The 13,422-nt window shown below is 40.4% G+C and overlaps 1 protein-coding gene across 1 annotated transcript in view; it reads left to right on the top strand.

Moving 5' to 3' along the window:
* The window catches only part of CATSPERB (cation channel sperm associated auxiliary subunit beta), a 147,151-nt gene that overhangs the window by 103,428 nt on the left and 30,301 nt on the right, over positions 1 to 13,422 (top strand). The window lies entirely within an intron of this gene.

The following is a 13,422-nucleotide window of genomic DNA, read 5'->3' as shown; positions in this document are numbered from 1 at the left end:
GTTTTGACCCCATCTTTTTCTAGTAATTTTCTTGTTCAAATTGAGTAAATCTTTTTTTTTTTCCTTGCCATCTGCAAGGCGAAATACGTTATAGACTCCAAGTTGTCCAGCACAATGCTCCAATTTTAAAAACGTCTGTATCAGCACCATCGGACAAAGTTATTGAAATTTGTGTTTGTCATATTGGGATCAAACTTGTCTGGGCCACACTGGATGCTGCTTATCCATACTGTTTACCCACAGGGCAATTCTCATATGTTTAGAGACAAACACATCTAACCTAGTGGGGCCCATCTTGCATGGAATGTTTTGTGACAGATGTCTTAGTTACCTTGCTAGAAGAGAAATACCACAAGTGGATGGCTTTAACAAAGAGAAATTTATTCCCTCACAGTCTAGGAGGCTAGAAGTCCAAATTCAGTGTGCCAGCTCCAGGGGAAGGCCTTCTGTTTGTCTTGGCTCTGGGAGAAGGTCCTTGTCATCAATCTTCCCTGGTCAAGGAGCTTCTCAGTGCAGAGACTCCAGGTCCAAAGGACGCATTATTCTCTTGGCTCTTGTATCTTGGTGGTGGTATGAGGTCCCCCAGAATTTTCTTTGACATGCATAATTCCACCAGCAGTCTCTTCAAGCCAATCTAGGCTTTTATGATTAGGCACTTCAAAATTCTTTCAGCCTCTATCCATTCACTGTTTCAAAAACAGTCCATATCTGAGGTATCTGTTAGAGCAGCACCCCACTCTTGGTACCAAACTCTGTCTTAGTTATCTAGTGCGACTATAACAGAAATACCACAAGTGGATAACTTTAACAAAGAGAAATTTATTCTCTCATAGTCTAAGAGGCTAGAAGTCTGAATTCAGGGTACCAGCTCCAGGTGAGGGCTTTCTATTTTTTTCTTTTTCCTGTGAAATCAAGAATACAAGTTATCTGCTTCCAAAGTACAATGGTGGAATAGCTACCAACTAGGCATTTCCATTACCAATAGGAGAAATTGAAGGGAAAGAAAGGATAACAGGCACCAAACAAGTTAGGAAAGCACATTAGATTAGCCCTCAAGCCTTGAAAATAATCCTCTGTTCTCAGAGACCATTTAGACCATGGCCCTTCCTTGAGACTATAGGTGTTGGCCATACTCTCTAGGATTCTGAATGGAGGCCCCTCTGCCCTGGGCTTCAGCTCCTCCTTCTAGACTCACTGGAACAGCAACTCTCATCCCTCAACTATGAGCAGCCCAATTCCCCTAGTCCATCTGTATTGTGACTCCACCCTTTGAGACTGAGGCAGCTTGGCTTCCTGTGTTCCTTGCCTCTTCAGCTTCTGCTTCCTGGTTCCTTGGCCTCTTGGCTCTTTGGGCCTCATCACCTGCATCTGCCCTGCTGGGCAAATGTTCCAAAGCTCTTTAGCTTCACTGATAAGTGCCTGGAGGCACTCCACTCCACCGGTAAACTTTGGCCTGAAGGCACTTAGCTCTCTTGATCCGTGGATCAGTAAGCTAGCTCCACCAGTAAGTCCCCTGAAGCACACCACTCCCCTAGGAAGCCTCCTGTGCAAAGGCACTCAGCTTTCTCGCTCCATGGGTCAGCTCCAGAGCTGCCTGGCACCAGTCTCCTGGTTCTGCTGCTGCTGTTTCTCTGCTGCTGCCATTTTCTCTTGCTACTTCTCACAGTCTGTGCCATCTCCAGTGTAACAGCTCTCCTCACTTCCTTTTGAGTCCTCACCAGAATTGTCTTTCATGTCCGTAATTCCATAATTCTACCAAATGAAGAATTCTTGGGAATGCTTACTTCTACCAAGATCAACAAGAGCCAATGACCTTAAAGCTACCTTTAAACCCTGAAAACTCTATTTTAAGAACACTGTCATGAATTGTGTCCCCCCAAAATGTGTGTCAACTTCACTAGGTCATGATCCCCAGTATTTTGAGAATTTGTGATAGTGTGATTGTCCACCAATTTGTCATCTGATGTGATTTTCCTATGTATTGTGAATCCTACCTCTTTGATTTTAATGAGGTAGGATTAGTGGCAGTTATGTTAATGAGGCAAGATTAGGTTGTGTCTTAAATCAATCTCTCTTGAGATATAAAAGAGAGAAGTGAACAGAGAGACATGAGGGCCTCGTATCACCAAGAAACAAGAGCCAAGAGAATAACATCTCCTTTGAACGTGGGATCCCTGTGCTGAAAAGCTCCTCAATCAGGGATGATTGATGACAAGGACCTTCCCCCAGGGCTGACAGAGAGAGAAAACCTTCGCCTGGGGCTGGCACCCTGAATTCAGATGTCTAGCCTCCTAGACTGTGAGAGAATGCATTTCTCTTTGTTAAAGCCATCCACTTGTGGTATTTCTGTTATAGGAACACTAGGTAACTTAGACAAACACTATGAATTATTTAACTCCAGAAGTCTAACAACAAGAAACGGGAAAATTTTCAGGTTGTAAGAAACTCACCCAGTCTCAAATGTGTTGGAACATTCCAGCAGGTCGAAATCTGTGTATTATTGTATGTATTTGGCCATCAATATCTTGTCCCATAGCCAACGACTCTGTGTACCATGAGGCAGCTCACTCAGAGGCAGAGATGAAGATGGGAATCAGACATAATATAATAAATGCTGTCAGTATATTTTTCTCCACAAGAATTGTGGAACGTTCTATCTCTAGGAAAAGTATCAGTGACCTCTAGAATTATTTTTTGTTTCGATAGCTTCTATATGTGTGACACACCAGATCAGTTGGTGTTTATATACGTATCTTCTTGTAGAAAACTTACAGAACCTCTTTTTAAAAGACTAAGAGATTATCAATATCTTCTCTGTGTTAAGATGACTTTCTTAGAATACAATTATTTTTTGAAAGTATATGATAATTCTTCTAAGGGTCAGAATATTTGAAAATGGGAACAGCCCATTCTGTGATCAGATTCAATAACAGAAGCTTTGCTCTATTTGCAAATGGGCAAATAGGGAACAGGCAGCTCCAACACATGAAAAAGAAGCCCTGGTCATGCAATGGTTAAGTGCTCAGCTGCTGACCTAATTATTGGTGGCTGGAACCCACCAACCACTCCATGGGAGAAAAGACCTGGCAATCTGCTCCAATAAAGGGTAAAAGAAAAAGAAAAGCTCAAACCCCTTGCCAGCAAGTCTATTCTGACTCATAGTGACCCTATAGGACAGAGTGAGTAGAACTGCCCCCATAGGGTTCCCAAGAATGTAATTTTTATGGAAGCAGACTGCCGCATCTTTCTCTCACAGAGCAACTTGTGGATTCGAACTGCTAAACTTCCGGTTAGCAGCCAAGCACTTAATCACTGCACCACCACAGCTCTCCCTGTAAAGATTACAGCCTGGGAAACCCTATGGGCAATTCTACACTATCATATAGGGTAGCCATGCGTAGGGATAGATTCAACATCACACAAGAAAAACAACAGCAAATGCAGGAAATGGCAAAGAGCAGGATCAGAGAACTGGAACGCAAGCAGGACTTTAGGTGGGAAGTCAAAGATTTGGGAGCCCAGAGTTAAGAGGTCAGCAATAGGCCAAAGGCAGATATCTAGGTAGTAGAGACTCAAGCCAGGGGGAGGGAGATATTCGTTCATTTATTCCACAAATAGTTATTTAACACTTACTTTTTTTACACACAAGGCACAGAAGGACAGGTATTCTATGATCTCACTTACATAAAATATCTAGAATAGGCAAGTATAAAGAGACCAAAGGTTATTAGTGGTTACCAGGGGTGGGCAGGAGGGAGAGAGAAACAAGGATTGAATACTTAGGAGACATTGGGGCTCTGTAAGGGTGATGGTATAATTTGGGAATGGATAAGGGTGATGGTTGAACATCATGATGAACATAATTAATGCCACTGACCTGTACATGTGAAATTGTTGAAATTCCAAATGTTCTGTCATGTATATATTTACTACAGTTTAAAAAAAGAAAAGGTAACATATGCTTGTCCAAAAGTTTAAAGGTAAAAAAAAAAAAAAAAATTCTTTTCGAGCTTGGGAATGTTTAGGCTTCACAGATGTTATGGATTTAGTCCCTAAACTCATTTGAGAGCAGACTTCTGCTTACAAATTCACTCTAAAGACTTCTTTTTATCCCTTTTCCATCCAGAGCCAAGGGAATGGGATCCCCATATTTCACTCCACCAATCTAGTTTCTCTTGCTGGAATAATTCCCAAAAGTATTGTTCATTGAAGCTCCAGGCCTTATGTGATGATGGTGATTGCCTCATTTGGTAGCATGCTGTTCACTGCATATGTGTCTAATCTATCTCCACCCTTTGTATTTCTCAGGAATGTGTCAAATTCTAGTGCCTATATCCCTCAAAAAGGAGCCCTGGTAGCAGAGTGATTAAGAACTCGGCTGCTAACTGAAAGGTCAGCGATTCAAGCCCATCAGCCTCTCCAGAGGAGAAAGGTGTGGCAATCTGCTTCCATAAAGATTACAGCCTTGGAAACCCCATGGGGCAGTTTTACTCTGTCCTATTTTTTTTTTTTATTATAGGGTAATTATGAGTTGGAATCAACTCGAAGGCAATGGGTTGTTAATGGGTATGTCCCTCAAACTCCAAAAGGCGTATTTCAATTTATAATTCCCTTGAAGCTCTTCTTAGCTTAACATGAAAGAGGTGCACTTTCTTTTCCTTCTCCACGTAGGGTGGAGCAGAGATGAGAGGTAAAATGCAAAGCACACCAATGATTTCTGTCTTCTTTAAAAGAAACTCTTAAACTTTCATTTATCTTAAATGACCTAGCTTTATTTTAGAATACCACTCTGTCTACAACATGGAGAATGAGTTGGAGGGTAACAACTGTGGGTACACATAGATCAGTTAGAAGGCTTTTGCAGTACTCTAGGTTAAAATGTGTAGTGCTTTGGTCCAGAATGACTTTTGTTGAGCTGACTTTCCATCAGCAACATGAATCAGCTATTTGTACCATTGTGGCAGACGGGTTTGGTAAAGATTTTTCTAATTCTACTACATCATATGAGGGAATTAATGCTCTTAAAAATGACCATCCCCAACCTGGCTGTTCTGCTATGGGATTTTCATATACTTCCCTTTTGCTTATTGAAATTAGTTTGATATCATTCAACCAGTGTTGACTAGTTTGGGGAATAAATGTCAAAGAAGACACACTTTGATTCTAAAGTACATTGCCCTTGCATTCTCCACCCATATACACACAGAATAGTCCATGCATAAGGACTGTCCCTAGGAAAGGGGTTACTTAAACCACTGTTATTAGATCCTCCACATAAGAACCTAAGAGGCACAAATAACAGTATTGGTACAAGACTCAGGAATAGAAAAATGTACGTGCATTAGCCATGTCTCCACTAGATTATTATTACATATTTGAAGTCTTCCAAACTTATGTCCTAACTTAGTATAACTATCAGAATAGGGATTCCTCTAAATAGAATTATTTTATTTGGCATATTTAGGATATACTTCGCTTAAGGTTGTTAAACAATCCATGGTGTTTTCAATCACTTCATATGCATATGAAAGCTGGGCGATGAATAAGGAGGGCCAAAGAGTTGACACCTTTGAATTGTAGTGTTAATGAAGAATATTGAATATACCATGGATCGCCAAAAGAATGAACAAATCTGTCTTGGAAGGAGTATAACCAAATGCTCCTTAGGAACAAGGACGGCGAGAGTACGTCTCACATACTTTGGACATGTTATCGGGAAGGACCAGGCCCTGGAGAAGGACATCATGCTTGGAAAAGTAGAGGGTCAGCGAAACAGAGGTAGACCCTCAACGAGATGGATTGACACAGTGGCTGCAACAATAGGATCAAGCATAACGATTGTGAGGATGGTGTAGGACCAGGCAGTCTTTCATTCTGCTGTACATAGGGCCGCGTGAGTTGGAAGTGACGGCATCTAACCACAACAACAAACAATCCTGAAACCAATGATCATAATAGCTAGGTGATTCAGAATAGTATTCAATAAAATATAGTCCTAATTCTCCTTCCTGTACGTAGGGAACTTGGAGGTTAACTGCCTTTGCTCCTTTACAATCTATAACTATGTGTTGTATACCTGTGAGATTGAAGCAAGGAATATTTGGATGAAAAGGCATGTTAGGGGAATGCCACAATTTAATACTTACTGCTCACTTTAGAGTAAAACTAGAATTTGTTGTTGGTGAAGGGATAACATGATAGTTTAATACCGGAAAAACTAAAGGATCTGAATTGTCTTGTACAGATTTAAGATTATGATGACCTACCCAACAACCAGTTAAATTCCCTGCACAAGCAACTGATTGAGCTAATTTTATTAATGCATTTTCTCCCTAGGTTAAATTAAGGTACATATGGAGAAGATTAGAGTTATCTTAATTAAACCCATAATAATAGACAATGAATAAAATACAAAGACTATCGGGATTATTGCTATGATTAAACAGACTAAACCACAAACCTCAACTTAATGTATTCAACAGTCCCATTTTCAATATACAATGATTGCAATAGAAAATAAAGTAAGTTAGTAGACCAAAAAAAAAGAAACAAACCCATTGCCGTTGAGTCGATTCCAACTCATGGTGACCCCACGAGACAGAGTAGAACTGCCCTGTAGGGTTTCCAAGGAGTGCCTGGTGGATTTGAACTGCCCACCTTTTGGTTAGCAGCGAAACTCTTAACCAATACACTATAAGCCCTACTAATTCAGCCAAATGGATTTTCTGGTATAGGTTAGAGGGAACGTTCAACCTTTGGTGGAGAACGATTAGTGGTGGTCTGTGGGCGATGTTTAAACTTCAGCTTTAGTCTTTCTGCTGGTTCAACCCCTGATGTGTCTGTCAGTTTGTCATACCGTGGGGGCTTGCACATTGCTGTGATGCTGGAAGCTATGCCACCGGTATTCAGATACCAGCAGGGTCACCCATGGAGGACAGGTTTTAGCTGAGCTTCCAGACTAAGACAGGCTAGGAAGAAGGACCTGACAGTATACGTCTGAAAAGAATTATCCAGTGAAAACCTTATGAATAGCAGCAGAACGTAGTCTGATATGGTGCTGAAAGATGAGCCCCCTGGTTGGAAGGCACTCATAAGACTACTGGGGAAGAGCTGCCTTCTCAAAGAGGGGTCAAACTTAATGGCATGGATGGAGTAAAGCTTTCGGGATCTTCATTTGCTGATGTGGCACGACTCAAAATGAGAAGAAACAGCTGCAAACATCCATTAATAATCAGAACCTGGAACGTACAAAGTATGAATCTAGGAAAATTGGAAATCATCAAAAATGAAATGGAATGCATAAACATTGATATCCTAGGCATTAGTGAGCAGAAATGGATTGGTATTGGCCATTTTGAATTGGGCAATCATATAGTCTACTATGCCGGGAAGGACAACTTGAAGAGGAATGGTGTTGCAAATGTCAAAAAATGTCAAACAGAACATTTCAAGACCTATGCCAAAGTACAGTGCTGTCAGTGATAGGATAATATCCATACACCTACAAGGAAGACCAGTTAATACAACTATTATTCAAATTTATGCGCCAACCACTAAGGCCAAAGATGAAGAAACTGAAGATTTTTATCAGCTTCTGCAGTCTGAATTGATTGAACCTGCAATCAGGATGCATTGATAATTACTGGTGATTGGAATGAGAAAGTTGGAAACAAAGAAGGATCAGTAGTTGGAAAATATGGCCTTGGTGATAGAAACAATGCTGGAGACCAAATGACAGAATTTTACAAGACCAACGACTTCTTCATTGCAAATACCTTTTTTTGCCCACATAAATGACGACTGTATACATGGACTTCACCAGATGGACTACACAGGAGTGAAATCGACTACATCTGTGGAAACAGACAATGTAAAAGCTCAATATCATCAGTCAGAACAAGACCAGGGGCCGACTTTGGAACAGACCATCAATGACTCATATGCAAGTTCAAGTTGAAACTGAAGAAAATTAGAGCAAGTCCATGAGAGCCAAAATACAACCTTGAGTATATCCCACCTGATTTTAGAAAGCATCTCAAGAATAGATTTCATGCATTGAACACTAATAACCAAAGACCAGACGAGTTGTGGAATGACATCAAGGACATCATACATGAAGAAAGCAAGAGCTCATTGAAAAGACAGGAAAGAAGGGAAAGACCAAGATGGATGTCAGACGAGACTCTGAAACTTGCTCTTGAACGTCAAGCAGCTAACACAAAAGGAAGAAATGATGAAGTAAAAGAACTAAACAGGAGATGTCAAGGGGCAGCTCAAGAAGAAAAAGTATTATTATAATGACATGTGCAAAGAGCTGGAGATAGAAAACCAAAAGCGGAGAACATGCTCGGTGTTTTTCAAGCTAAAAGAACTGAAGAAAAAATTCAAGCCTTGAGTTGCAATATTGAAGGATTCTATGGGGGAAATATTAAACGATGCAGGAAGCATCAAGAGAAGATGGAAGAAATACACAGAGTCATTATACCAAAAATAATTAGTTGACATTCAGACACTACCAGAAGGATGTTTACCTGTGTTTTATTGACTATGCAAAGGCATTCCACTGTGTGGATCATAACAAATTATGGATAACATTGAGAAGAATGGGGATTCCAGAACACTTAATTGTGCTCGTGAGGAACCTATACATAGATCAAAAGGCAGTTATTCACACAGAACAAGGGGATACTGCGTGATTTAAAGTCAGGAAAGGTGTGCATCAGGGTTGTATAGCTGTACCATCAGTATGCTGAGCAAATAATCTGAGAAGCTGGACTATATGAAGAAGAACAGGGAATCAAGATTGGTGGAAGGCTCATTAACAACCTGCGTTATGCAGATGACACAACCTTGCTTGCTGAAAGTGAGGAGGACCTGAAGCACTTACTGATGAAGATCAAAGGCCACAGCCTTCAGTATGGAATACACCTCAACATAAAGAAAACAAAAATCTTCACAACTGGGCCAATAAGCCACATCATGATAAACAGAGAAAAGATTGAAGTTCTCAAGAATTTCATTTTACTTGGATCCACAATCAACACCCATGGAAGCATCGGTCAAGAAATCAAGACACATTGCATTTGGCACATCACTGCAAAGGCTCTCTTCTTTGAAGTGTCAAAGAGCAAAGATGTCACCTTGAAGACTAATGTGTGCTTGACCCAAGCCATGGTATTTTCAATCACATCATATTCATGTGAAAGAAAGGTGGACGTTGAATAAGGAAGACCGAAGAAGAATTGACACCTTGTGAATTGTGCTGTTTGTGAAGAATATTGAATATACCATGGACTGCCAAAAGAACAAACAAATCTGTCTTGAAAGAAGTACAACCAGAGTGTTCCTTAGAAGCAAGGATGGCGAGACTGCATCTTACATACTTTGTCAGGAGGGAACAGTCCCTGGAAAAGGACATCACGCTTGGTAAAGTAGAGGGTCAGCAGAAAAGAGGAAGACCCTCAATGAGATGGATTGACACAGTGGCTGCAACAACGGGCTCAGGCATAAACAATGATGGTAAGGATGGTGCAGGACCGGGCAGTGTTTCGTTCTGCGGTACATGGGGTCGCTATGTGTCGGAACTGACTTTATGGCACCTAACAACAACAACATAACAGCTGGTTCAATAACCATGTAGAAACTGGTTTTCTTCAGCTGGGATAGATGTATCCACAACTTTACTCTCTGTAATTTAGCTGCACAATCATTAGTTAACAGTACCAAGTACAGTCCTTTCCATTGAGGTTCAAGGGGATCCTTAATTCGGTGACGTTTCCAATACACATAATCTCCTGGTTCAAGTTTATAATTTGAAAAATTGGAAACAAGTGTGCTTGTTCAATATGAATGTTGCAGCTAGTATGTGTGATCTTTAGCATATTGAACTAATCCTTGACGATATTTTAACAGATTAGTAGAGATTTAATTCAATATTGTTAACCCCATAAGGTAAAGCCATAGAGTGGCCTGTAATAATTTCAAAAGGGATTAGCTTGTGAGGACCAAAGGGAGTTGATCTTAAATTTCATTAACACCAGGGGAAGAGCTTGAGGCCAAGCTGCTCCTAATGAAGAGGCTAATTTAGTTAATTGGTTCTTTATAATGCCATTGGTTCTTTCTACCAGTCCTGAGGATTAGAGATGATATGGACAGTGCAAGTACTATAAACCAGAAAACCAAACCCAGTGCCGTCGAGTCGATTCCGACTCATAGCGAACCTATAGGATAGAGTAGAACTGCCCCATAGAGTTTCCAAGGAGCGCCTGGCGGTATTCAAACTGCCAACCCTTTGGTTAGCAGCCATAGCACTTAACCACTACACCACCAGGGTTTCCGCAAGTACTATAGGATAGGAAAAATTTTGTATGTAGCAGTTACTACTTGCCCAGTACAATGAGTTCCCTAGTCAGTACAGAGAATTCCTGGAGTATCCCAAGTAGGAATTATATTTTCTGAAAGCTTCTTTGCCACAAAGGTGGCAGTGGCATTCCTACTAAAAAAAAAAAAAAAAAAAAACAAACCTCTACGCACTGAGAATATCTACAAATCATGACCTACATACATTTGTATCCCTGCGAGGGAGTTAATTGAATACAATCCATTTGCTGTTCAAACACAGGTCCCTTAGGAAAAGATTTCCTGCCAACAGGGGGTCTGAGTGCTTTTGCTGGATTAAATTCAGCACAGGTTGGGCATTGTCTGACTATCTTATCTCCAGCCCTCCAGAAGTGACCCCAATAATATTTCCTCATTCTTTGTACTGTCCTATCTCATCCTAAATAATCTCTTAAATGAAGACTAGTAGCTACTGTTACGTGTAAATCCTTAGGGAGTACATACTGATTATTTGGTTCCACCTACAATCCTGTTTGCTGGTTTATCTGACATCCTTCAGCTTTCCACTGGTCTTGTTTGGAGGAAAGGGCAGTTTTTTGATATAATAACAGACTATGCCATTTTTCTTCCCCCTCTTTCCCTGGATCCTTGATCCGAGGTTCAAGTAAGGGGTATTTTGTCCATGATAACAAATCTGGCATTGGTCTTGTCCAAAAAAAGTATATGAGGGAAGGTAGTGTGATACCTTTTATTTTCAGTTCCCCCAGCCATTAACATTCATCTAAATTCTGACACTAGTCCACTTCCTACCTCATATAGATAATGGCCTGCTGCCTTAAAATTCCCCCAGAAGCTTTGATCTCGAAAGGCAATAAGTTCTTCCTCCCACACAGATTCAATTTCAAATAAACAAGTTAATAATAGTGTTAGGTGGAGACCTTGAGACATTGCTTGTCTATTTCCAGGCTCCATCCATAATTGTGTGGTGGTGTCTAGATAAGACTCTCTTGAGACCCAACTAAGTACCTCTTCTTCTGGAGCTAACTACTGTTGTTGTTTTATTATTTGAAAATGTGGGTAAGTTATGAATGGTGATTAGAGTTAACAAGAGGAAGGGGAAGCCCTCTAATTCTTCAATCTTGAATTTTTGGGAGCCTGTGCTAGTTCCCTAAAAATGAATTGAGCTCCTATTTTGCTCAGTTGTTGAGACCAAATATTCCTGAATTGGGGTCTGAGCAGCCAGTTTAACAGTTTTGTCAGCCAATCTATTTGCCTTTACTTCCTCTGTTTGGAGGCCCCGTTTGGGTTTATGAACTTGTGTTATTATTACTGCTATTTCAGAAGATAGCTTCCAGAAATAGGTCACTAAAAAGTACCATTCTTAATGGGTTGTCCTGAGGAAGTTAAAAATCCCATCTATTTCCATAACATTCCAAAATAAAAAATTATTCCATAAGAGTATCGAGAATCCACGTATATATTTACCAACTGGCCTTGTGCCAACTTACATGCTCTTTACAAGGCTATAAGCTTGGCTTGTTGGGCCAAGGTTACCTCAGGCAAGGGTCTGCTTTCCAATAACTCTACTGCAGTAGTGACAGCATATACTTGAAGCTAGGGCTAGAAGCTACAGGTTTTAGATAGGAGCCATCTACAAACAGCATAAGTGAGGGATTGGAGAGTAGAATTTCTTGCAGATATATTCTAGGAAATGAAAGTTGATCCGTTAAATCAAGACAGTCATGATCAATGTCATTATCATTGGGACCAGGCACAAGGGTACCCAGTGGTGTACAATCTAAGATTGGGGGCAGCTAGAGGAAGAGCTTCATATGAAATTAGTCGGGCAGCAGGAAAGTGTTAGGTTAGAGTAGAATTTAGGACATCAGAAACTGCATGTGGAACATATACATCTAGATTATTTTCCAATACTACATCGACTACTGTTTCTACTAATTTGGCAGTGGCTGCAACTGTTGGAAGACATGGAGGATAAGCTCTGGCTACTGGACCTAACTATGTACTGTAGCACCCTACAGGTCTCTGTTTTTCTCCATACTTCTGAGTTAAGAATCCTAAGGCATTCCCTCATCTTTCAGAAAGGAAAAGAGAGAAATATATAGAACAGTTAGGGAATCCAAGAGCTGGAGTGTAAGTTAGAGATTCTTTTATTTTAGTTATGGCTTGCACAGCTTCCATAGAGAGCTTGAAAGGTTCAGGGATATTGCCCTCAAGATATACATAAAGAGGTTGTGCTAATAAAGATAAATTAGGTATTCAAGCTCTATAATATCCACACAATCCTAAAAATCCCCTTAACTGTTTTTTTTTTTTGTAGGTATAGGGTAGGAAAAGATAGCTTCTTTTTGTTTTGGGCCAATTCAGATTCCTTCTGCTGAGGTTAAACGACCAAGATATTTTACTTGTGGAAGGGACAGTTTTTCCCTGAAGGCCTTATGCCCTCTAACAGTCAGATAATATAATAACAGAAGACTATCCTTTATGTTTGCTTTCTTGGTGTTAGAACAGACTAACAGATCATTAACTTACTAGAGTAACACAGATTTATGTTCGAACTGTAAAGGCAACGAATCAGCAAGTAAAATCTGGGAAAAGTAGGTGGGGCTCTCAGGGAATCCTTGGGGCATGACGGTCCAAAAATTGGCTGTCTGGATGAACCGGAATACTGAAAAAAGCACTACAGAGGTCAATGACCATAAACATGCAGCGTCTGGTAGAGTTTGGCCTAATAGCAAATATGGATTTGGAACAATGGGGGTTCAAGAGATAGCAATGTGGTTAATAGCTCTAAGATCTTCTGCAAATCACCAACTGCAGTTATTAGGTTTTAGGACAGGAAATATTGGGGTTTTGCAAGAGCTAGTACATGGAACGATGAATTTCTTTTCCAAAAAATCTTGGATGATAGGCTTCAGTCCTTCCTTTGCTTCAGGTTTTAAAAGGTATTGAACTACTTTATTTAGGTAAGGGTTTAGTGGGATCTATTTGGACTTTAATAGGTTCAGCCAATAGAATGCAACTGATAGTGGTCAACGAGCAAGCCCATAATAGTGATGATATTTG

Source organism: Elephas maximus, chromosome 10, assembly GCF_024166365.1.
Source record: "Elephas maximus indicus isolate mEleMax1 chromosome 10, mEleMax1 primary haplotype, whole genome shotgun sequence".
In the NCBI taxonomy this organism is placed as follows: domain Eukaryota; kingdom Metazoa; phylum Chordata; class Mammalia; order Proboscidea; family Elephantidae; genus Elephas; species Elephas maximus.
The sequence above is the reverse complement of the archived record's forward strand: the minus strand, read 5'-3'. Positions and strand labels throughout refer to the sequence as shown.